General features: G+C 37.6%; 1 pseudogene; it reads left to right on the forward strand.

Moving 5' to 3' along the window:
- Nucleotides 1–374: 374 nt before the first annotated feature.
- LOC148778822 (E3 ubiquitin-protein ligase RNF135 pseudogene) overlaps nt 375–25731 on the forward strand; it is a 45452-nt pseudogene continuing 20095 nt past the window's right edge.

Consider the following 25731-nt stretch of genomic DNA (forward strand, 5'->3'; position numbering starts at 1 on the left):
CCATAGCTTAGCTCTGTGACAGAAGATGCCAAATAGTGCAGAATGATACTTTTCCTTCTCTGAGCCTCTTACTGAAGAAGCATTAAAAGTTGCAACTGTTTACCTTCCTTGTAACCTTGTAAAATTGGCACAATCCACACTTTTCAGCTAAAGGAACTAAACAACCAAGAGATTAAAATCATAGTGTAAAGAAAAATGACAACAAACATAGCCAAGATAAATTTTATACTATCTAATGACAGTCTTGGAGAAGAAAAAATGCTATTTTGATAACGAAGACACTGATGGTATTAAAGATCAACAACAGTAGCTGATAATGTTCCTCTAATAATGATGATAATAGCAATAGCACTCAAGACAAAAGATTATCAAGAATGGGAAAGTTCAAGTTTCAAAATTCATCACCATCATTAATTAAAATGTTGGAATTTACTCAAGCAGCACCTCAGAAGCAGCCCAAATATCTGACTGTGGCTGCTCCATCACAGCTCAGCCCCCAGAGCATGCCAAGAATCCATGTGGGGTCTACCTGCCTCTCGAGTGATTCCACAACAGAGCAGGGGCAGCAGAAGCTGAGGGCAAGAACTGACATTAAGAAACAAAAGGAACTTGCACCCAAGTCTGTGTTGGAGTGGAGTCATGGATGCCTACACCAGCAATGCGTTGGACCTCTGTCTGTGGCTGACATGAATGCCAGTAGTGGAGGTTCTTCAGCACTCCCTCATAGTGGACCAAGGACCCTGGTGTGGGTAGAGGGAAATACGCACACTCAAAGGGAGCAAAGCCAGCTCAGGCTGACCCTCAGGACTTCTGCTCCTTGCCTGTGAGGTGGGTGACAGCAATTGAATGGAGGGAAAGTCCTAGCTCACACCCAGTGCCTCCTTTAGTCCATTTATCTCACCTGGTAGACTCCACCTACCAAGCTGAGAGCTGTCAGTGCATCCTGGGAGAGATGTGACTTGTCTCCACTTCTAATCCAGTTCTCCCACCAGAGGAAATGAACACAGCCCGTGCAGGGATGCTTCCACATAAGAGCACCCTTTCAGGACTGCAATAGGCAGCTTTTCACCTACATGCATAGAGGCAGAGAAAATTAAGCAAAATAAGAAGGCTATTGTCAATTGAAAGAGCAAGAAAAAAGCTCTGAATAAAAAAAGGTTGAATCAGAAATAATTTACCAGATAAATAATTCAAAGCATTGTTAATAAATAGGTTCAAAGCATAGTTAATAAATAGGTTAACAGGAAAAATAATTGATATATACACTGAACACTTTAATAAGGAAGTAGAAAATACAAAAAAGACCCAATCAGAAATGAAGAATTCAATAACAGAAATAAAAAAAAACAAACAAATGGAATGAATAGCAGGCTAAGCAATAAGGAAGAATACATAAATGTTCCTGATCTTAGAGAAAAAGTTTTATGTTTATACTGTTTGTATTATATTAGGTAACTGTGAGCTTGTCATATATGGCTTTTATTACAATGAGGTATGTTCAGTTTAGGCCTCTCTGGTGGCCCAGTTGGTAAAGAATCCACCTGCAATGGAGGAGACCACCGTTTGATACCTGGGCCAGGAAGATCTGCTGGAGAAGGGAAAGGCTACCCACTCCAGTGTTCTTGGGTTTCCCTGGTGACTCAGATGGTAAAAAATCTCCCTGCAGTGTGGGAGACCTGGGTTGGGAAGATCCCCTGGAGAAGGAAAAGGCTAACCACTCCAATATTCTGGCCTGGAGAATTCCATGGACTGTATAGAATATGTGGTCGCAAAGAGTCAGACATGACTAAGCGACTTTCACTTTCACATGTTCATTTTATGCCAAAAACTCAGCAGTGGCCACAGAACTGGAAAAGGTAAGTTTTCATTCCAATCCCTGAGAAAGGCAATGCCAAAGAATGCTTAAACTACTGCACAATTGCACTCATCTCACACAGTAGTAAAGTAACGCTCAAATTTCTCCAAGCCAGGCTTCAACAATACATGAACAGTGAACTTCCAGATGTTCAAGCTGGGTTTAGAAAAGGCAGAGGAACCAGAGATCAAATTGCCAACATCCTGTGGATCATCAGAAAAGCACAAGAGTCCCAGAAAAACATCTATTTTTACTTCAATGACTATGCAAAAGCCTTTGAATGTGCAGATCACAACAAACTGGAAAAATCTGAAAGAGATGGGAATACAAGACCACCTGACTTGCCTCTTGAGAAATCTGTATGCAGGTCAGGAAGCAACAGTTAGAACTGGACGTGGAACAACAGACTGGTTAAATAAGAAAAAGAGTACATTAAGGCTGTATATTGTCACCATGCTTATTTAACTTCTATGCAGAGTACCTCATGAGAAACGCTGGACTGGATGAAGCATAAGCTGGAATCGAGATTGCCGGGAGAAGTGTCAATAACCTCTGATATGCAGATGTCACCACCCATATGGCAGAAAGTGAAGAACTAAAGAGCCTCTTGATGAAAGTTAAAGAGGAGAGTGAAAAAGTTGGCTTAAAGCTCAACATTAAGAAAACAAAGATATGGCATTTGGTCCCATCACTTCATGGCAAATAGATGGAGAAATAGTGGAAACAGTGGTAGACTTTATTTTGGGGGGCTCCAAAATCACTGCAGATGGTGACTGTAGCCATGAAATTAAAAGATGCTCACTCCTTGAAAGAAAAGTTATGACCAACCTAGACAGCATATTAAAAATCAGAGACATTACTTTGCCAACAAAAGTCTGTCTAGTCAAGGCTATGGTTTTTCCAGTAGTCATGAATGGATGTGAGAGTTGGACTATAAAGAAAGCTGAGCACCGAAGAATTGATGCTTTTGAACTATGATGTTGGAGAAGACTTTTGAGAGTCTCTTGGACTGTAAGGAGATCCAACCTGTCCATCCTAAGGAAATCAGTCCTATGTTCATTGGAAGGACTGGTGCTGAAGCTGAAGCTACAATATGTTGGCCACCTGATGAGAAGAGCTGACTCATTTGAAAAGACCCTGATGCTGGGAAAGATTGAAGGCGAGAGGAGAAGGGGACAACAGAGGATGGGATGGCTGTATGGCTTCACCAACTCAATGGACATGAGTTTGGGTAAACTCCAGGAGTTGGTGATGGACAGGGATGCCTGGCATGCTGCACTCTATTGGGTCGCAGAGAGTTGGACATGACTGAGTGACTGAACTGAACTGTTGAAAGTTTTTATCATAGAAGTATATCAAATCTTATTAAATATTTTTTACATCTATTCTGATGATCATATGATTTTTAGACTTCATTTTGTAATGTGATATAACATCTATTAATTTGCATATGTTGAAATATCTTCACATTCTGGGAATAAATTTCACTTGATCATGTTGTATAATCCTTTAATGGGCTTTTGAATTCAGTTTGCCAGTATTTTGTTGAGAATTTTTGTATCTATTATAATTATCAATATTGATCTGTTGCTCTCTTCCCATTTGGGTGATGCTGGATGCTATGCTTCTAGGTTTAATAGGATTGCTATCTCATCTGCTTGCCTGGGCAAGGCCACAATCTGTCTCAGCAGACAGGCAGGGCCATAGTCTGGACTTTGTGGCAAAATGATACCATAGTCTGGGCATTGAGGTTATTCAGTGTCACTGTCTGAGCTCTCTGGCTAGGCAGGGTCAGTGGCTATGTTCAACAGATGGGCAGGGCTGTGACTTTGCTGTGCCTAAGCAGGGGTGTAAAATGGGTTTTGTGGCTAACTGAAGTTCTCTATTTAGATTTTTGGGTCTCCAGGGGCTGTTTAATAGGAATGCTGACTTGCTTCACTGCTCAGATGGGCCAGAAGCTAGGCTCTGAGCCTGCCTGGCATCTCAGGCTACACTTCTTGGAGATGGGCGGATGGGGCAAGTGTGGAACTAGAAGACATGCTACGTAGTTGGGCAAGGCTTCAAGCTTGCCTTCCAGCCCAGGTGGGGTCATAGAATAGGCTCCATTGCCAGTATGGCCTATTGGCTAGATCCCAAGCCAGGCAGACCTGCCAACTGAGCTCCTTGGCCAGATGGGGCTACCAGCTCAACTCTGGAAATTGACAAAATTCCTGGCTAGGGTCTCTGCTTTGATGCTGCTAGTAGAAATGCAGTTGGCCAAGATCCAAGTGCTGGTTTCTATAAGCCTTGTCTCCCCTCTTCTGTCTCAGTCTGATCTGCAGATATCCAACTCTCAGATTTCCCCAGTGAACTAACTCCAAGGTGCAAGACCCAGCAGGTCTTTTCCAGGAAGAATCCTGCAATAATGGGGAAGCTAGATGTACATCTTGGGCTCTCTTTCTTACACTGGAAAATGCATAGGCTTGGTGTGAGTTATTCCAGTCTGGGAGAGGACATTCAGAATGAAACTATGCTTATTATCCTTCTAATGTGGTCTTTCTCTGTCTCTGTGCTCCAAAAGGGGCTTCTGCTTCACCTCAGGATCTTGGATTTGCACAAAGGTGTGTTGTCTGTGGATAATTGTTTGTTAGTCTTCCTGTCAGGGAGACTGAAGCCAGGAATTACGTATTTTGCCACCTTGATGACATCATTCCCCTTTGACTAAAATTTATTTCCGATCAATTTTCTCATTTCATATTCTTTCAACCAGATCTTGAAATGATAATTAGTTGTTCAGTTCAGTTCAGTCGCTCAGTCATGTCCGACTCTTTGCGACCCCATGAACCACAGCATGCCAGGCCTCCCTGCCCATCACCAACTCCTGGAGTTCACACAAACCCATGTACATTGAGTCGGTGATGCCATCCAGCCATCTCATCCTCTATCATCCCCTTCTCCTCCAGCCCTCAATCTTTCCTAGCATCAGGGTCTTTTCAAATGAGTCTGCTTAATAAAAATTTAGGTTAATGATTCTCAATTCCAAGACCAAGTAGTTGAATTTCTTTTACTCAAAGATCTCTCCATTAAGTTAGTTATGCTTTATTTTTTGTTTGTGGTTTTCCAATTTTTTTTTTTTCTGGAAAATCTAAGGTCATCAGTTCTAAATAGATAAAACAAAGACTTTTTCTCAGGATCTAAAAGTAAGTTATAAAATCAAACCTTTTAGATAATTTTGGAATCTTGACTTTAAAAGATTAATACTGTTTCTAGCACTCTTAACCTCTCCTCCTACCTTTAGGAAAAATAAATAAATATGTAGTCAAAGGGAAAAAGGTGAAATAAGAAGTCTTTGATATATTTCTTAGCTGGTCTTTCTGGGTGATAGAATGTTTTAGCCCTACCTGTGTTATTTACATACATATGACACAGTGAATATGAGTGGAGAGTATGTCTTTTATGCATGAGGAGCATGGGTTAATATGTGTACAATGGTTTGAGTAATGTTCCCCAAAATTCCTTTCTATCCAGAACCACAAAGTGCAATCTTCTTTGGAAATAGGGTCTTTATAGATGTAGTTAAGTTTAGATGAAGCTACACTGGATTAGGTGGATCCTAAATCAAATGGTCTCCTTATAAAAAAAGAGGAAAGGCACTCAGACATAGACAAAGGCCATGTAAAGATGGAGGCAGAGAAGGAAACAATGCAGATACTAGCCAAATGTTGGCCAATATTTTCAGAAGCTAGGAAGAAGGAGGAAAGGATCCTTACCTAAGGCCTTCAGGAGGGAGTTTGGTGCCTGCTGACACCTTGATTTCAGACTTTCAGTTTCCAGAACTATGAAAGTATGAATATCTGTTGTTTTTAGTCTCCAAGTTTGTGGTATTTCATTACAGCAGCACTGGGGATCTAAAAGTGCGTTCTGTAACCTTTTGTATGTCATGAATTGGAACCTATGAAGATTGCTCTTAATAATCTTTCCATTGAGACAATATAAAATTTTTTTTCACTTCTCAAGTTTACCCACTTAAGTAAGCTGAAATTTATTCAGAGTCAGTAATATTTATAGTGTATTCCAATGAGTTATATTTCTTTGCATATTCTTTCTGGCAAAATAGTTATAACTTCTCCTTAATATGAGCTATATTACTTCCATATATCCAGAGGAAATCAATGAGTGTTTAAAGAAAAATAAGAGAAGTGGGGAGTAAAACAAGAAGGAAAAGGATATAGGAGAAAGGAGAGAAAGGAAGGAATAAGAAAGGAAAAACTGAGAACTTTAATATTGCCACCATTTGACTTGAAGATTGTCAGCACTTGAAAACTTTAAGTTACATAGGAGGAAATCTCCCCACAAGCATTGAAATAGGATAAAGACCGGAAGTGAGTATAAATATTGAATTAACAAGAGTAAATATTATTGCCTACTTATCATGTGCAAGGTACTGTGTTAGGTATTAGTCATGAGTTATGCTTAAACTTTGCAGCAAACTCCTGAAGCAGTTACTGGTGTTGCTGTAATCAGGGTATCTAAATCCCAGATGCAGAAAGTGGCAAGATGGGCATTTAAGCCCAAGACAGCAGCAATTCACAGCCCTTTTCTTGACACTCTATTGCATCTCCAAACTTGGCCTAGAAAGAACACCATCCTTTGTTTCTATGGCCTTCTTATTTACTTTGTTCTACGGTCTCTTGACTTTTTCTCCTTTGGTTCTCTTATGCTAGCTAATGGGCAGACTTTTCCACTGTAAAATTTTTTGCTCATTTTTCCATTCATTTATTTCTCATCCTCATTGCTAGCTAGACATGTCCCTCTTCATTAGAATCAAATGTGAATGAGCTTTTTACTGTCTCCTGAGTCAGTCATGTCTGCAAATACTCAAGCCTTTTTCCTTCCCAATTCTGATCCTTGGAACTGAGAGAGACACTAATGTTAAAGCAATAGGGACAGCAAATACCAACCGATAGCAATGACATTACCATGAAAATGGTCCTCAAGTTTTTTACCTATCATGAGTCTCCTGAAAAGGAATAATTCAACAAATGTTAGAAGTCCTTTCTTTTCACACTTGGCTTTCCTTGTGAATTCTACAGCAAATTTATGTAACTCCAAGATATACTTATTGCTAAATGGCAAATTCAAACTGGAAAGTTAATTTAAAGCATATGCTAAAAGCACCTATATTATTCTTTTGATGACACTTAAATTGTATATTGACCACATCATCTTGGGGGGGAAATGATACTGACAACTATATTCAGACTGAAGCCATATTGGAACAACACATTCTTAGAGAGAAAAATGGCACAGTCTGTGAGCCAAAAAGAGAAATGCAAAAATGTGCAGCCATTTTTAAAAAGAGATTAATTATATTCAACTTCATATATCTTAGCAAATTGTTTTTAATCTATTATACAGTGGCTCAAGCTTAAATGGTGCAAGAGATACTGGCTTTAACTCAGAGTAGACGCCACTGTCTCTGAATGTGTTTTTTAAAGAACAATTTCAAAATTTCCATAAATAAGTACAAATTGTTTTCATTTTGAAAATGATTGAACAGTCTAGAAACAGAGATACCACTTTTCATTGTGGTTAAACCCAAGTCGAGCAGTTTCCACAAAGTTTATGATAATCAGCCTTTCTTTTTAAGCATTTCTGTATAGTTAATCAGGACATCAGGAGAGATTTCATTTCTACTAAAAGTTTAGTTATGTAAATAAGCATAATGGACAGAGATCAGACAGTTGTTAACTATCATATGAAAATTTTAAAGAGGAGTAAATTAGAAAAAAATGTTTATTGCTTATTTGAATTTTCTGAGGGAATATACTACAGTTTCTCTTGCCTCACTTATTATAAGGCTTAATAATTAGCTCCAGTGTAATTAACTGTTAAATCAAGAAAATAAAACCAGCTTTGCTGATGAGAAATTTAAGTAGTGCTGTACAAAACATCATTTCTTTAAAGTATACAAATACTCCGCTATCTTTCATTCATATTTTCAGTTATATGTATCCATTTTGAAGATGCAACAGTTTAATAAATTAAGGATCTTAAAATATTAAGCAGTAATGATAATACTTCTATGGCATGGTATATTTTTGTTGTTAAAATTGTTCCTAGATAAAGCATTTTATAGATAAAATTTCAACGTTATATATTTTGCAAGGGTCCATCCAAAACATTGTATATTGACAAAATTAAAATGTGAGGTGCTTTCTCTTCTAGATATTTTAAAAACAAGATACTGTCATCTATAATAGAAAGCAAAGTATAAAAATCAAAGAAAAAGGAAAGAAAGATTTCTTAGTTTCCTTCAAATGTAATTAGATATATTAAAATTAAAAATGTTTCATCAAAAGACACCATTAATATGTGAAAATAAAGAATAGGAGAAGATTTATGTAGGGACACGGTAAGATGTACAAAGTACTTTGTACTTGAACAGTTGAAGAATTCATTCAGGTCAACAAGGAAAAAATATGACACAATTAAAATTAAAAGCACAGAATACTTGAATCAGCGCTTCATAAAAAAGTATACCCAAATGGTCAATAAACATTAAAAGATGTTCACTAACTATCAGGGAAATGAAATTGAAAACCACAGAATCACAGACAGTTCCACCTATTGGTGAGTAACTGGAACACATATAAGGCTAGTGGAAATATGAACACTTTAGAAAAATGACTGTCTCTCTCTGCTGGAGTATACTAAATGACTTAGCAGTTCCACTCATATAACTAAAAGAAATTCATTCACATATGTAAAAAATGATGTTTGAGGCTGTCAATAGTATTATTCTTCATGATAGTCCCAAATGTCTATCAAAATAAGAATACGTAAATGTTTGGTTTTATTCCAACAATGAAATGCAAAACAATTGCTCCACATAAATTATGGATGAATTTTACAAACATAGCATTGACAAAAAGAAGCTAGGTACAAAGAGAACATGCTATATGTATGCTGGTGAAACTCTGTTTCTTAATCTGGGGACTGGTTACATAAGTGTGTTCATATCATGAAGAGTTTATGATTTATATACTTTTCTGCATGTAATTTATACTTCAATAAAAAGTTAAAAAAGAAATAAAAAATCAAGTGGCAAAATGGTATTTCAGGGAAAATAAACCTAGTAGAAAATTTCATTTAGGGTAGATATTAAGAAATATTGGAATTATCCATGATCATAAGGTCAAACCCACACATAAAGAAACACATTATTTTAGGTAGTCTTTAGTCTGATAGACAATTAAAAGCAGAATAACTTCATGGAAGGTCATAGCTTAAGAGTTAAACATGCCTAGGAAAGAATCCTAATTTCAAAAATTTTTTAGCTATATGATTTTAAGCAAGGAGCCATTTAGACATCAATGAATTGGTGATAATAATGCCTACCTTAAAAGATCTTGCTAAGGATTAGAGATGTTTGCTTTATAGTTCTTGCCATACAATATTGCTCATATACAATATATTACAAATAGAAACTTTATAGATATCACCATTTATATATGCAAACCAAAGTCCAAGGATATGAATAAAGGATATGTTCAAGGACAAGAATAAACAAATGAAGCCACAGGAAAAGAAAGTTTAAAGAAATAAGGAAATAGAAGAATTTATTATTGGACCACAGTATCAGAAAATTTCCTTTGTATTTGTTAGAAAATTTCATCAATTTCAAGTGTACATGAATTAGGAAGGAAAATCCTATAAATAATAATCTAGTAATTAATGTTTTTATTTGCCTAAGTGTTAGTAAGTAAGTAAGTGTTAGTTGCTCAATCGTGCCCAACTCTTTGCGACCTCATGGACTGCAGCCCATCAGTCTCCTGTGTCATGAGATTTTCCAGGCAAGGATACTGGAGTGGGTTGGCATTTCCTTCTCCAGGGGATCTTCCCAACCCAGGGATCGAACCCGGGTCTCCTGCACTGCAGGCAGATTCTTTACCAACTGAACTACGAGGGAAGCCCTTTAATTTACTGCAAATATAAACATTTTTTGTTAAAGACTTAATCGGCCGGCAGGTTCTTTGCTGCTAGCAGCACCTGGAAAGCCCAATAGTCTTTAAACCACAGAAGAAAAACTAGTATATAATTGAATAAGTTTTGCTGCCTCTTGAAATGTTTATCATTTTATATAATTAGAGTTTTAAAAGGAAGTACCAAGAAACTCTTTATTTTACCCCAAATTAGGAGAATATAAGCCTTGGTCCTTATAGAAACTTATGCTGGGACATGAATGAACCCTGAAAATTCATGTGTAATATAAATCTGTATAAAGCAAGTAAGCTTTTAAATAACAGAATAGATATTTTAGAAGATGTTATTCATAATAGTAGCTAAGATGTATCATCTTCCCGTAGTTTAAGTTGACTGAAATCTCTGAGAACAATATTAAAATTTAAAAGGACATGATTTTTTTGTTGTTGTTGCAAAAAGCTACATTAAGTTATTTCACAACTGCTTCAAGCTGCAAAAAGAAAAAAAAACCCAATGCCTTACCTAAGTTATCCCTCTCTCAAAATAATGCCATTTATATTATAAACCACGAGCTCCCCATCAAAAGACGGGAACTGCTTTTGTTAATTCATATGTGTATATATATATATATGACTGTATCACTTTGCTATACACCTGGAACAAACACAACACTATAAATAAAATATAGTACAATATAAAATAAAAATAAGTAACAAATCTTTGGGGCTTTACACGGAGTTAGAGTTCCTATCAGAGGGATAACAGCACCACAGCCGCACTGGATCCTCATGAAGGAGGCACACGAATGACTGGATTACAAGAGTTACAGATATGAGAGCTGCTCATTTCCCAGAAACTACAGCTCACATAAAAACCAACAAAGGCACGAGATATAAAAAAATAAAATAAAAGGACATGATTGTCAAAAACTATGTCTTGTATACTAATAAAACAGAAAAACCTAATATTGTGGCACTTATATCAATGATGACAGTTCTGTTATCTTAGTATGAAAGCAACCATAGAAAATATGTAAACAAATGGATGTTCCTATGTTGCCATACATTTTTTACAGAAACAGGAGATGGAACATATGTAACCCACAGTTCATAGTTCTCTGAACCTTCCCTTAGAGCATTATGGTCACATAGCTGAAGCTGGGTTTCTCCCACTTTTGGGGTATTTGCCAGTTGGAAGGATGGATAAATGAGAATGAAAACAGTGTCCATTGTCCTATGAACCATTGATAGAAGTAGCACATATCACTTCTCCTCATATTGAACTAGATGGAGGAAATCAGTCATATCTAGTCACAGTGAAAACTAAGAAAATGTAATGTTGAGTAGATTTGTTCCTCCTGCAATTCTATTGGTGTGGAGAAAGAGTAGAATGAAATTTGGTGGGGTCCTACTAGCCTCTGTCACCTGAGGAAAGCCTATTTCCCTTTACCATACCAGTGGTACGGTATGAGTTCCAGTGTTAGCTTTGCACCCTCAGCCTGTCAGTCAGTTCAGTTGCTCAGTCGTGTCCGACTCTTTGGGACCCCATGAATCACAGCATGCCAGGCCTCCCTGTCCATCAGCAACTCCCGGAGTTCACTCAAACTCATGTTCATCAAGTTGGTGATGCCATCCAGCCATCTCATTCTCTGTCGTCCCCTTCTCCTCCTGCCCCCAATCCCTCTCAGCATCAGAGTCGTTTCTAGTGCGTCAACACTTTGCATGAGGTGGCCAAAGTATTGGAGTTTCAGCTTGAGCATCAGTCCTTCCAACGAACACCCAGAACTGATCTCCTGTAGAATGGACTGGTTGGATCTCCTTGCAGTCCAAGGGGCTCTCAAGAGTCTTCTCCAACACCACAGTTCAAAAGCATCAATTCTTCAGCAATCAGCTTTCTTCACATTTCAACTCTCACACCATACATGACCACGGGAAAAACCATAGCCTTGACTAGATGGACCTTGGTTGGCAAAGTAATGTCTCTGCTTCTTAATATGCTGTCTAGGTTGGTCATAACTTTCCTCCCAAGGAGTAAGCGTCTTTTAATTTCATGGTTGCAATCAGCATCTGCGGTGATTTTGGAGCCCCCCAAAAAATAAAGTCTGACACTCTTTCCACTGTTTCCCCATCTATTTCCCATGAAGTGATGGGACCAGATGCCATGATCTTTGTTTTCTGAATGTTGAACTTCAAGCCAACTTTTTCACTCTCCTCTTTCACTTTCATCAAGAGGCTCTTTAGTCCTTCTTCACTTTCTGCCATAAGGGTGGTGTCATCTGCATATCTGAGGTTATTGATATTTCTCCCAGCAATCTTGATTCCAGCTTGTGCTTCTTCTAGCCCAGCGTTCCTCATGGTGTACTCTGCATATAAGTTAAATAAGCAGGGTGACAATATACAATCTTGACGCACTCCTTTTCCTATTTGGAACCAGTCTGTTGTTCCATGTCCAGTTCTAACTGTTGCTTCCTGACCCGCATACAAATTTCTCAGGAGGCAGATCAGGTGGTCTGATATTCCCATCTCTTTCAGAATTTTCCTCCGTTTATTGTGATCCACACAGTCAAAGGCTTTGGCATAATCAATGAAGCAGAAATAGATGTTTTTCTGGAATTCTCTTGCTTTTTCCATGATCCAGCGGATGTTGGCAATTTGTTCTCTGCACCCTCCTACTATAATATTTGTGTAACTTTATCTACTTTATCTCTTGTTTCTTTCATATGTTTGTTTGAAGTGAAATCTCTCAGTCATGTCTGACTCTTTGCGACCCCATGGACTGTAGCCTACTAGGCTCCTCAGTCTATGGGATTCTCCAGGCAAAAGTACTGGAGTGGGTTGCCGTTTCCTTCTCCAGGAGATCTTCCCAACCCAGGGATTGAACCTGGGTCTCCCACATTGCAGGAAGACGCTTTACCATCTGAACCACCAGGGAACCTCATGCTTGTTCATAAACTGGGATAAATAATAGAATCCACTAATAGATTTATGGCGAAGAGCAAATGTCACCACATTTAAAGAATTTTGAATGCTTTGAAACAATGCTTCAGATTACTGTTATATCACTCAGTTCAGTCACTCAGTCATGTCTGACTCTTTGCTATCCCCTGGACTACAGTATGCCAGGCTTCCCTGTCCTTCACCACCTCCTGGAACTTGCTCAAACTCATGTCCGTCGAGTCAGTGATGCCATCCAACCATCTCAGCCTTTGTCCCTTTCTCCTCCTGCCTTCAATCTTTCCCAGCTTCAGGGTCTTTTCCAATGAGTCAGTTCTTCAGATCAGGTAGCCAAATTATTGGAGTTTCAGCTTCAGCGTCAGTCCACCCAATGAATATTCAGGACTGATTTCCTTTCCAGTTGACAGGTTGGATCTCCTTGCAGACCAAGGGACTTTCAAGATTCTTCTTTAGCAGCACAGTTCAAAAGCATCAATTGTTCAGTGCTCAACTTTCAGAATTATATATATATATAAAGAAAAAAAATATATATTTATATAAATATATATAATATATATAAATATAATATATATTTATATATAAATAAATATATAAAATATATATATAAAGAAAAAAATATATAAAGAAACTCTCACATCCATACCTGACTATCGGGAAACCCATAGCTTTAACTACATGTACCATTTTTAGTAAAGTAATGTCTCTGCTTTTTAATATGCTGTCTAGATTGGTCATAGCTTTACTTCAAAGAAACAAGTGTCTTTTAATTTCATGGCTGCAGTCACCATCTGCAGTGATTTTGGAGCCCAAGAAAATAAAGCCTGTCACTGTTTCCATTGTTTCCCCATCTATTTGCCATGAAGTGATTGTTACAACACTAGAGATTAGTTTAATTTCTATTTAATAGATTGATAAACAGAGGTTCAATTTTGAGTGCTTTGTTTAAGATCACATATCTAATAGATGGCAGACCAAAAATGAAACCGGGTCTTTCCAGTTTCATACTTTGACTACACCAAACAATGAGCACAGAAAAAGGACACCAATGAAACAAGCCTGTGTGCAATTTTCAAAAGATAGATGATGTTATAGCATATTCATGTGTTTACTGGTTTGACCTATTAGGAAGTTAAATATTAATGGCAAGGGAGTAGAGAAAGGTAATTCCAGAGGAATTCGTATTGAATTGACAAGGAGGTTGTGATTAAGTCCATAAGCACATCTTGACCATAGATAGACATGCAAATATATATATATAGCTGCAAACAGGAGGAGAAAATACATGAATATTAGATGTAGGCAGGTTAATAGGGTGTGGTGTCTGGTAGTGGTAGCATAAAAAGTTTCCCTTCTAATAGCTTTTATTTTTCTCTAGCTTTTTCAGAGGTAACTGAAAAATAAAATTGTAAGATCTTTAAAGTGTACAACTTGATTATTTCACATACCTACACATCATGAAAGAATTCACCCCATTAATTTAACTATTATTTACTTATTTATTTTGGTAAAAACATTTAAGTTCTACTCTCAGGAAATTTCAACTCTATGAGTATTATTAAGTATGGGCTTCCATTGCATCTCAGCTGGTAAAGAATCCGCCTGCAATGCTGGAGACTTGGGTTCGATCCCTGGATTGGGTAGATCCCCTGGAGAAGGGAAAGGCTAGTCGCTTGGAGTATTCTGGCCTGGAGAATTCCATGGACTGTGTAGTCCATGTGGTCGCAAAGACTCAGACACCACTGAGTGACTTTCACATGTGCAGACACACACACACATTATCAGTTATAGTCACCATGTTATGCATTAGATCCTCAAGGCCTTATTCATCTTATAATAGAAAGTTTGTGCCTTTTAACCAACCTCTTTCTAGTTCCCTTATCCCTCATTCCCTGGCAATTGCTTTTCTTGTTAAGTCACATAGTCCTGCCTGACTCTTTTGCGACTTGTCTGCCATGCTACTCTGTCCATGGGATTTCCCAAGCAAGAATACTGGAATGAGTTGCCATTTTCTCTTCCAGGGGGTCTTCCAGACCCAGGGATTGAACCCATGTCTACTGCAATGATTGGCTTTTTCTTTACTACTGAAACACCCTGTGTGCGTGTGTTTTGTTTTTTGTTTTTTTTAATTTTCCACATGTAACTGATACCATGACATATTTGTCTTTCTCTGTATGGCCTTTTTACACATGTAATGCCTTCCAGTTTTATTCATGTTGTTGCAATTTATAGAATTCCTTCTTGTTTTAGAGTTGAGTGTATTCCACTGTGTGTATTTGTGTGGGAGTGATACAGTGTTCCTTTAATCCATTTACTCATTGATAGATACATGCATGCATGCTCAGTCGCTTCGTCATGTCTGACACTTTGTGACCGCATGAACTGTAGCCTGTCAGGCTCCTCTAACCATGGGGATTCTCCAGGCAAGAATGCTGGAGTGGGCTGCCATTCCTCTCTCCAGAGGATCTTCCTGATCCGAGACAGAATCCGGGTCTCCTGCATGGCAGATGGATTCTTTACCACTGAGCCACCTGGGAAGCCGTTATTCATTGATGGACACCTAGTTTTTTTCCATACTTGCGCTATTGTGAATAATGCTGCTATAAACATGGGGGTACAGACTTCTCTTCAAGATAATAATTTTATTTCCTTTGGATATGTATCCAGAAGTGGACTTAATTAATCATATATTAGTTCTATTTTAATTTATTGAGGAAGTCCCATACTGTTTTTCATAATGCGGTATCAATTTACTTTCCTACCAACCCTATCTACAAGGGTTCCTTTTCTCTTGCTTGCCAACATTTGTTATCTCTTTTTTGTTTTGATAATAGACATTGTAACAGATATGAAATAATATATTGTTCTGGTTTTGATTTTTGTTTCCTGGATAATTAGTAAAATTAAGCATTTCTCATTACCTTTTGGTCATTTGTATGTGTTCATAGGAAAAATGCAGTTTTTGGATCATTTGCCATTTATTTCATTAATTAGTTTTTTGCTATTGAGTTGCATGAAATACTTGTATATTTAAAATGTTAACCCCTTATCAGATATATGGTTGCAAATATTACCTCTCATTCTGTAGGTTGCATTTTAATTCCATTGAACATTTTCCTTGCTATGAAGAAGCCATATACTTTGTTGAAGTCCCATTTGTTTATTTTCTCTTCTGTTGCCTTCTTTATCAAATTCAAAAATTCATTGCAAAAACTAAAGTCAAGGAGATTATTTACTATATTTTCTACTAGGAAATTTTCAGTTTCAGAGCTTTCATTCAAGTCTTTATTGCAATTTGAGTTGCTTTTTTAATATGGTATTATGGCAAAAAGTGAAGAGGAACTAAAAAGCCTCTTGATGAAAATGAAAGAGGAGAGTGAAAAAGTTGGCTTAAAGCTCAGCATTCAGAAAACTAAGATCATGGCATCTGGTCCCATCACTTCATGGAAAATAGATGGAGAAACAGTGGAAACAGTGTCAGACTTTATTTTGGGGGGCTACAAAATCACTGAGGAAATTAAAAGATGCTTACTCCTTGGAAGGAAAGTTATGACCAATCCAGATAGCATATTAAAAAGCAGAGACATTACTTTGCCAACCAAGGTCCGTCTAGTCAAGGCTATGGTTTTTCCCGTGGTCATGTATGGATGTGAGAGTTGGACTGTGAAGAAAGCTGATCGCTGAAGAATTGATGCTTTTGAACTGTGGTGTTGGAGAAGACTCTTGAGAGCCCCTTGGACTGCAAGGAGATCCAACCAGTCCATTCTACAAGAGATCAGTTCTGGGTGTTCATTGGAAGGACTGATGCTCAAGCTGAAACTCCAATACTTTGGCCACCTCATGCGAAGTGTTGACTCACTAGAAAAGACTCTGATGCTGGGAGGGATTGGGGGCAGGAGGAGAAGGGGACGACAGAGAATGAGATGGCTGGATGGCATCACCAACTCAATGGACATGAGTTTTAGCGAACTCCGGGTGTTGGTGATGGACAGGGAGGCCTGGCGTGCTGTGATTCATGGGGTCGCAAAGAGTCATACACGACTGAGTGACTGAACTGAACTGAACTGAAGATAGGGTATAATACATTTTTTCACATGTGTGTATACAGTTTTCCCAACATTGTCTTTTGAAGAGACTGTTCTACCCTGATTTTATGTTTGTATCTCCTTTTTCAGAAATTATTGATCATCTATGCATGAATTTATTTCTGGGCTCTCTATTATGTTACATTGATCTGTGCATCATTTATTTTTTGCTGTTGTTGTTGTTGTTGTTGTTTGTGTACATTTTTCCTGCCATTACTTACTATTTCATTTACTATAGTTTTTAGTAGAGTTTGAAATCAGAAAGTTTGATGCTTTCAAATTTGTTCCTCTTTCTCAAGATTGTTTTGTCTATTTGGAAATTTTGTGGTGACATGAAATTTTAGGATTTATTCATATTCCTATGAAAAATGTCCTTGGAATTTTTGTAGAAATTGAATTGAATCTGTAGATTGCTTCAGTTAGGATGGGCATTTTAAAAATAGTAAGTCTCCTAATCCATGAACACAATATCTTTCCCTTTATTTCTTCAATTTCAGTTCAGTTCAGTACAGTTGCTCAGTCATGTCCTACTCTTTGCAACCCCGTACCGCAGCACACCAGGCCTCTCTGTCCATCACCAACTCCCAGAGTCCACCCAAACCCATTTCCATTGTGTCAGTGATGCCATCCAACCATCACATCCTCTGTCATTCCCTCTCCTCCTACCTTCAATCTTTCCCAGAATCAGGGTCTTTTCAAGTGAGTCAGCTCTCTGCATCAGGTGGGCAAAGTATCGGAGTTTCAGCTTCAACATCAGTCCCTCCAATGAACACCCAGGACTGATCTCCTTTAGGATGGACTGGTTGGATCTTTCAGTCCAAGGGATTCTCAAGAGTCTTCTCCAACACCACAGTTCAAAAGCATCAATTCTTTGGCATCAGCATTTGATAGTTTTCAGTATGCATACCTTTCACTTCCTTGGTTAGATTGTTTCCTAACTAGTTTATTCTCTTTGATGCTATTGTAAATGAGAATGGTTTTCTTAATTTTGCTTGTTGATAGTTTGTTGTTTTGTATGTTGATTTTGTGTCCTACAATTTTATTGAAATTGTATATTAGTTCTAAGATTTTTGGTAGTATCTTTAGGGTGTTTATATATAAGATCATGTCATCTGCAGATGGAGAAAATTTGTCTTCTTCCTTTCTGAGCTGAATGCCTTTTTTTTTTTTTTCCTTTACCTATACTAATTGTTCTGTATAAGACTTCCAGTACTATGCTGAATAAAAGTGATGAGAGTAGGCATCTTTGTCTTTGGTCCTAACATTAGAAGAAAAGGCTTCAGCTTTTCACCATTTATTTATTTATTTATTTATTAATTTTTATTATTTTTTTTATTTTTTTATTTTACAATATTATATTGGTTGGTTTTGCCATACATTGATATTAACTGTGGGCTTATCATTTATGGCCTCTATTATATTGAGATTCATTCTATCTAAATTCAGTTTGGTGAGAGTTTTTATTATAAAAGGATATTTATTTTATAAAATGCTTTTTCTATATGTATTCAGATGATCCTATGATTTTTTTTTTTGTTAATATGGTGTACCACATTTTTTGATTTGCTGATATTGAACTCTCCTTGCATCCCTGGAATATATTACAAAATCATTTCATAAACAGGGTCATAATGAGGAAAATGGAGCATTGTTAAAGGCATGAGAAAATGGTATTAAAGAATATTCTCTGAGGGCAGAAGTATATTTAGACAACAACAACAACAACAACAAAAATGTAGATAGAATCTAGGCTGCATTAAGTGCCAAGTAATTGGTCTATTTTTAAAGAACATAGCATCAGTATAATTTTGAATTTTTCCCCACCTAAGTCAACTGCCAAAATGCAAATATAAGAGAGACAGATAATTGATTAATAAGTTTTGGGGTTTCACTAAGTGGATATCAGGAGACAGGATCATATAGAGCTAGAGTTCATGCAAGATAAATTGGTCTAAAAATGGGCCACAGAAACAATGCTGAGTAGTAAGGGATTGGAGAATATAGAGGAGTAATAAATAGTAGCAAACTAGTAGAATCAAATGAAGTTTTACTTAGGGTCTAGTGAGGGCAAAGAATTGTACTACTTGGGGAAGAAGAGCGAGTAAACTGGAAAGATAAAGAACTGTACTCGGATGAGGAGCTGATGAAAGTGAGATGGTAGAAGAGGGATATTGACAGTAACTGTGGTATCTCTGTTTGCAGCAATGAGAATTGAGGAAATGTGGCAGATAAGATCAGAGGGAGAGGGCATCAAGAAACCAAGAGGAGCTCAACAACTATTGGAAAAGGTAACATGGATATTGAAATTGCTAATAATTACAAAGGTATTGAGTTTAGTTCAGTTCAGTTCAGTCGTGTCCGACTCTCCGTGACCCCATGAATCACAGCACGCCAGGCCTCCCTGTCCCTCACCAACTCCTGGAGTACACTCAAACTCATGTCCATCGAGTCGGTGATGCCATCCAGCCATCTCATTCTCTGTCGTCCCCTTCTCCTCCCACCCCCAACCTTTCCCAGCATCAGAGTCTTTTCCAGTGAGTTAACTCGCCGGATGAGGTGGCCAAAGTATTGCAGTTTCAGCCTCAGCATCAGTCCCTCCAATGAACATCCAGGATTGATCTCCTTTAGAATGGACTGGTTGGATCTCCTTGCAGTATAAGGGACTCTCAAGAGTCTTCTCCAACACCACAGTTCAAAAGCATCAATTCTTCGGCGATCAGCTTTCTTCACAGTCCAACTCTCACATCCATACATGACCACGGGAAAAACCATTGCCTTGACTAGACGGACCTTGGTTGGCAAAGTAATGTCTCTGCTTTTTAATATACTATCAAGGTTGGTCATAACTTTCCTTCCAAGGAGTAAGCATCTTTTAATTTCATGGCTGCAATCAGCATCTGCAGTGATTTTGGAGCCCCAAAAAATAAAGTCTATCACTGTTTCCACTGTTTTTCCATCTATTTCCCATGAAGTGATGGGACCAGATGCCATGATCTTTGTTTTCTGAATGTTGAGCTTCAAGCCAACCTTTTCACTCTCCTCTTTCACTTTCATCAAGAGGCTTTTGAGTTCCTCTTCACTTTCTGCCATAAGGGTGGTGTCATCTGCATATCTGAGGTTATTGATATTTCTCCCAGCAATCTTGATTCCAGCTTGTGCTTCTTCCAGGCCAGCGTTCCTCATGATGTACTCTGCATATAAGTTAAATAAGCAAGGTGACAATATACAACCTTGACGTACACCTTTTCAGAGACCAACAATAGATAAGGTGCTAAAATATTCAAGGAATTGGAAGCAATGATCAGTGGACTTGATGATTGCAACAAAGAAGGACTGAAATTATAGATTGGTGGTAATGACTGTACTGTAATTATATCTGTGTGTTTTGTTTTCCCTTTTTCTTTTGTCAAGTATTAAGTGAATAAAAATCATTTAGTATGAATGGCAATGATTTTCATAATGAAAACAACAGACAGGAAGGTCTGTGGAATTCATTTCCTATAGTTCAAAAAAAGTCACAATAGAAGCAATTAAGTCTATCTAGTGAGAGGAGACACATTTGAAATAAAGCTAATGAACTGACCTTTATTTAAGAAATGTTTTGATAATTGCAATTAAATTGTTTAAAAACACACTGGTCTCAGCTAAATTTTAGTTACGAAGAGCAGCATACAATTCCTAAAGATGTGCAGAAGTAAAAACAAACGATAACTTGTGAAAAGATCACATTATATGCAAACACAATGGCAATGGACCTTGCATGTGCAAACATTAGTTCTGTATAACTATAGGTAATAAATCTACAACATTTAATATTTATGGAATTCAATGCAAATCCAATTAACACAACGATATAAACATTAAACAACATTATACAAGGAATAAATTTGGGTGTCCTCAAAACATATAAGAGTTAGAAATTATTAAGGCACCATTTAGAGAGAATGATTTTGATTTTAAGTCATGTTTAGTGTTTCAGCACACTTATGCTCTGTATATATATATCACTAAAACATTAGGTTATTTTAATTGACCAAAGAACTAGATAGACTACATTTTAAACTGAATTTCTAAATTTACTTAGTTACAGACTTAACAAAACCATAAAATGGAAAAAGGATTATTATTTCTGTCTCTGTATACTTAAGGAGCAGAAAGGCTTAGGAAATCTTGTTAAAATAATAAAGTGAGCAGAAACACCAAATCTGAGGATCCTTGGTATTTAATGTCATGAAAAGACAGAAAAATAAGGAGTAAGACCTTGAGGCTCAGGTCAGGAGCACAGGAAAGCCCAATGACATAACTAAGGCAAAGTGGGATTTTTAATGCCAGTCACATAAATTGGTGTGTAGCAATGGCTAGAATGGATTTCATAAAGTCAAAGGAATTAAGGGGTCCAGCTTTACTGTTCTGATATGTACCAGGAAACTGAGGAGGCATATATCGCTAAAAGTTAATAATATTTATTAAGCTGAGAACATCTTAGGACTTAGGTATTAAGAAAGCCTATCCTTTACATATGTGGCTGGTCTTTTAAACCATTGCTGGCTTTCTGATGTTTATTAGAGGGTTAGCCACTCTTTCAAGGCTTGCTTATTTTAACAAGGAAGGAGTAATAACAATTAAGAGGAAAGTAACTAAGCTCTTTTGCTGCTGCTAAGTCACTTCAGTCGTGTCCAACTCTGTGTGACCCCATAGACGGAAGCCCACCAGGCTCCCCCATCTCTGAGATTCTCCAGGCAAGAACACTGGAGTGGGTTGCCATTTCCTTCTCCAAATCTCTTTTACCTTGATCAATATTTTTTTAAAGAGCCTTATTGAGATATAACACTTAGTCATGATTCAACCATTTAAAATATGTGAAGTGAAGTGAATATTGCTCAGTTGTGTCCAACTCTTTGCGATCCCATGGACTATATAGCCCATGGAATTCTCCAGGCCAGAAAACTGGAGCAGGTAGCCTTTCCCTTCTCCTAGGGATCTTCCCTATGCAGGGATTAAACCAGGGTCTCCTGCATTGCAGGCAGATTCTTTACCAACGGAGCTATATGGGGAGTGGTTTTTAGTATATTCACAGAGGTGTTCAGTGATTTTAGATTTATTTGAGTCATGCCCAAAACAAACCAGGTACTCATTAGTCTGTCACCATTCTACCTATCCTCAGCTCATCAACCACCAATTTACTTTCTATCTATACAAATTTGCTTATTCTGGTCACTTTATAGAAATAGGGTTGAAAAAGTTCTCTTCTATGCCAAGTGTGTCAAGTTTTACTCTTTCTATAAAAGGTTTTAGAGTTTATCACATGTTTTCTAAGTATCAACTGATATGATTGTGTTGTTCTTTATTACTGTTAACCAAAATTTTCAGAAATGAAGATCTAATTGAGATAAAGAGGCATTTATTTAGGATTTGTTAGTACTACAACCTCAGAGACACAGATTCAAGAAGCACATAAATTATGTCATGTGGGAAAGTGTGAAAATGTCAGTTGCTCAGTTGTGTCCAACTCTTTGCAAGCCCATGGACTGTAGCCAGCTGGGCTCCTCTGTCCTTGGAATTCTCCAGGCAAGAATATTGGGGTCAGTAGCCATTCCTTCTCCAGGGATCTTCCCAACCCAGGGATCAAACCCAGGTTTCCCACGTTTCAGATTCTTTACCATCTGAGCCACCAGGTGCCAGACTACAAAATAGAGGAAGCTTATAAAGACAAAGCCTGCAAAGCCACAATTAGTTACATAAGCTGTTTGCCAGGAATTATGGTTGAAACTGGCAAGTAAGGGTGCTTATTAAACAAGGATGGTTTGAGGTCTAAAAACTTATGTAGATGCAGTGGAGGATGGGAGGGGTAACTCTGAGACCACCAGGTTGCAACTAGGAGATGTTGTTCTAAATGACTTGTGGTGTCTTTGGGAGGTCATTGTTTGATACAGTTCAGAAAATTCACATTCTCAGTGGTGCAGAAACATTTCTGAGACCAGATGTTCAATGGCTACCTGATGACGTTTTGTATGCCTAACTATGATTCCGTTCCGTTCCATTCCGTCTCCATTGTAATTTTCAATTTGTCATCATCCCATTTCTATGGCATTTTACATTAATGGATTTCGGGGTGTTAAAAACAGCCTTGCATTCCTGAGCTAAGTTCTACTTGGTTATGGTATATAATTCTTTTTTATATGCTTAATGATTTGGATTCCTACTATTTATTGAGGATTTTTATATCCATCATCATAAGAGATATTGGTTTGTAGTTTTGTTTTCTTTGATTTTGGAATCAGGTTAATACAGGCCTTATAGAGTAAGTTGGAAAATATTTTCTCTGCTATTTTGGGGAAAGAAGTGGTGAAGGATTTGTGTTTATTCTATAACTTTTTGGTAAAAGTCATAGGTGAAGCCATCTGAATCTGAATTTTTCTTAATGAGAATTTTGAAATTATGAATTCAGTCTCTTTTCATTTTATGTATTTATTCTTTGCTTTCTTCCTCCAGGGTCAGTTTTTTTTTTTTTTAATTTTTCCTCTAGAGTAATTTTTAGTAATTTGCATTTTTCTGGAAATTTATCCCCTTCATCTAAGCAGCCTAGTTTTTTGGTAAACAAATGTTCATAGTGTTGCCTCATAAAACTTCTTCATTTTTGTACGTTTCATAGTGACTTTCCATCCTTCATTCTTTATTTTACTAATTGACTACCCGCCTTCTCATTGTAGCTAAAGGTTTGTGAATTTTGTTAGTTTTTACAAAGAGACAACTTTTGGCTTCCTTTATTTTTTTCTATTTTTTCCCTATTATCTACACATCTCTGTTCCATTCGTTAATATTTCCTTTGTTTATTTTAAAAATAAGATATTGAAGTCTTCAACTTGCTGTTTTTAAATTATCTATGGTGGTTTTGTGCCTAAGTCGTGTCTGACTCTTGCAACCCCATGGACTGTAGCCCGCCATGCTCCTCTGTCCATGGGATCTCCCAGGCAAGAATATTGGAGTGGGTTGCCATTTCCCTCTCCAGAGGATCTTCCTGACTCAGGGATCATACCCTCATCTCCTGCATTGCAGGCTTATTCTTTACCACTGAGCCACTCTGCTGCTAAGTTGCTTCAGTTGTTGTCTGACTCTGTGCGACCCCATAGACGGCAGCCCACCAGGCTCCCCCGTCCCTGGGATTCTCCAGGCAAGAACACTGGAGTGGGTTGCCATTTCCTTCTCCAATGCATGAAAGTGAAAAGTGAAAGTGAAGTTGCTCAGTCGTGTCCAACTCTTTGTGACCCCATGGACTGCAGCCTATCAGGCTCCTCCATCTATGGAATTTTCCAGGCAAGAGTACTGGAGTAGGTTACCATTGACTTCTCTGACTGAGCCACTCGGGAAGCCAAATTATCTATATTTCCTACAGTTTCATTAGTTTTTCATTCATATACTCTTATTAGATGCACACACATGTATAACTGATATATCTTCTTAATAGACTGATTATTTTATCATTATAAAATTCACCTCATTATTTCAAATAGCATTTTTTCTGTTACAGTCTTTTATATGATATTAGTCATTCCTCTTTAATCGTCATTAGTCATATGGTACAATTATTTTTTCTATTGTTTATCTTTACCTATTTCTTTAAAATGCCTCTCATAGAGAGCATCAGGTTGGATCTTGTTTTTCTTTTTTTAAATTAGTGTGATCACATGGATCACAGCCTTGACTAACTCAATGAAACTATGAGCCATGTCCTATAGGGTCACCCAAGACAGACGGGTCATGGTGGAGAGTTCTGACAAAATGTGGTCCACTGGAGAAGAGAATGGCAAACCACTTCGGTATTCTTGCTTGAGAACCTCATGAAGAGTATGAAAATGAAAAACTATGGGACACTGAAAGATGAACTCCCAGGTCTGTAGGTGCCCAGTATGCTACTGGAGATCAGTGGAGAAATAACTCCAGGAAGAATGAAGAGATAGAGCCAAAGCAAAAACAACACCCAGTTGTGGATGTGACTGGTGATAGAAGCAAAGTATGATGCTGTAAAGACCAATATTGCATAGGAACCTGGAATTAGGTCCATGAATCAAGGCAAATTGGAAGTGGTCAAAAGAAGATGACAAGAGTGAATATCGATATTTTAGGAATTAGCAAACTAAAATGGACTGGAATGGGTGAATTTAACAAAGATGACCTTTATATCTACTACTGTGGACAAGAATCCCTTAGAAGAAATGTAGTAGCCATCATAGTAAACAAAAGAGTCCTAAATGCAGTACTTGGATGCAATCTTAAGAATAAAAGAATGATCTCTGTTCATTTCCAAGGCAAACCATTCAATATCACAGTAATCCAAGTCTATTCCCTGAGCAGTAATGCTAAGGAAGCTGAAGTTGACAGTTTTATGAAAACCTTCAAGACCTTCTAGAACTAACACCCCCTAAAAAATATCCTTTTCATTATAGGGACTATGATGCAAAAGTAGGAAGACAAGAAATACCTGAACTAACAGGCAAATTTAGCCTTGGAGTACAGAATGAAGCAAGGCAAAGGCTAATAGACTTTTGCTGAGAGAACTCACTGGTCATAGAAAACACCCTTTTCAAACAACACTAGAGAAGACTCTACATATGGACATCACCAGATGGTTAATACTGAAGTCATTGATGATATTCTTTGCAATTAAAGATGAAGGAGCTCTATACAGTCAGCAAAAACAAGATCAGGAACTGACTGTGGCTCAGATCATGAACTCCTTATTGCCAATTGAGACTTAAGCTGAAGAAAGTAGGAAAAACCATAAGACCATTCAGTTCAGTTCGGTTCAGTTGCTCGGTCATGTCTGACTCTTTGTGACCTATGAACCACAGCACGCCAGGCCTCCCTGTCCATCACC

This window comes from Moschus berezovskii, chromosome 1 (assembly GCF_049115385.1).
Source record: "Moschus berezovskii isolate FMDL1 chromosome 1, NW_MosBer_1.0, whole genome shotgun sequence".
NCBI lineage: Eukaryota > Metazoa > Chordata > Mammalia > Artiodactyla > Moschidae > Moschus > Moschus berezovskii.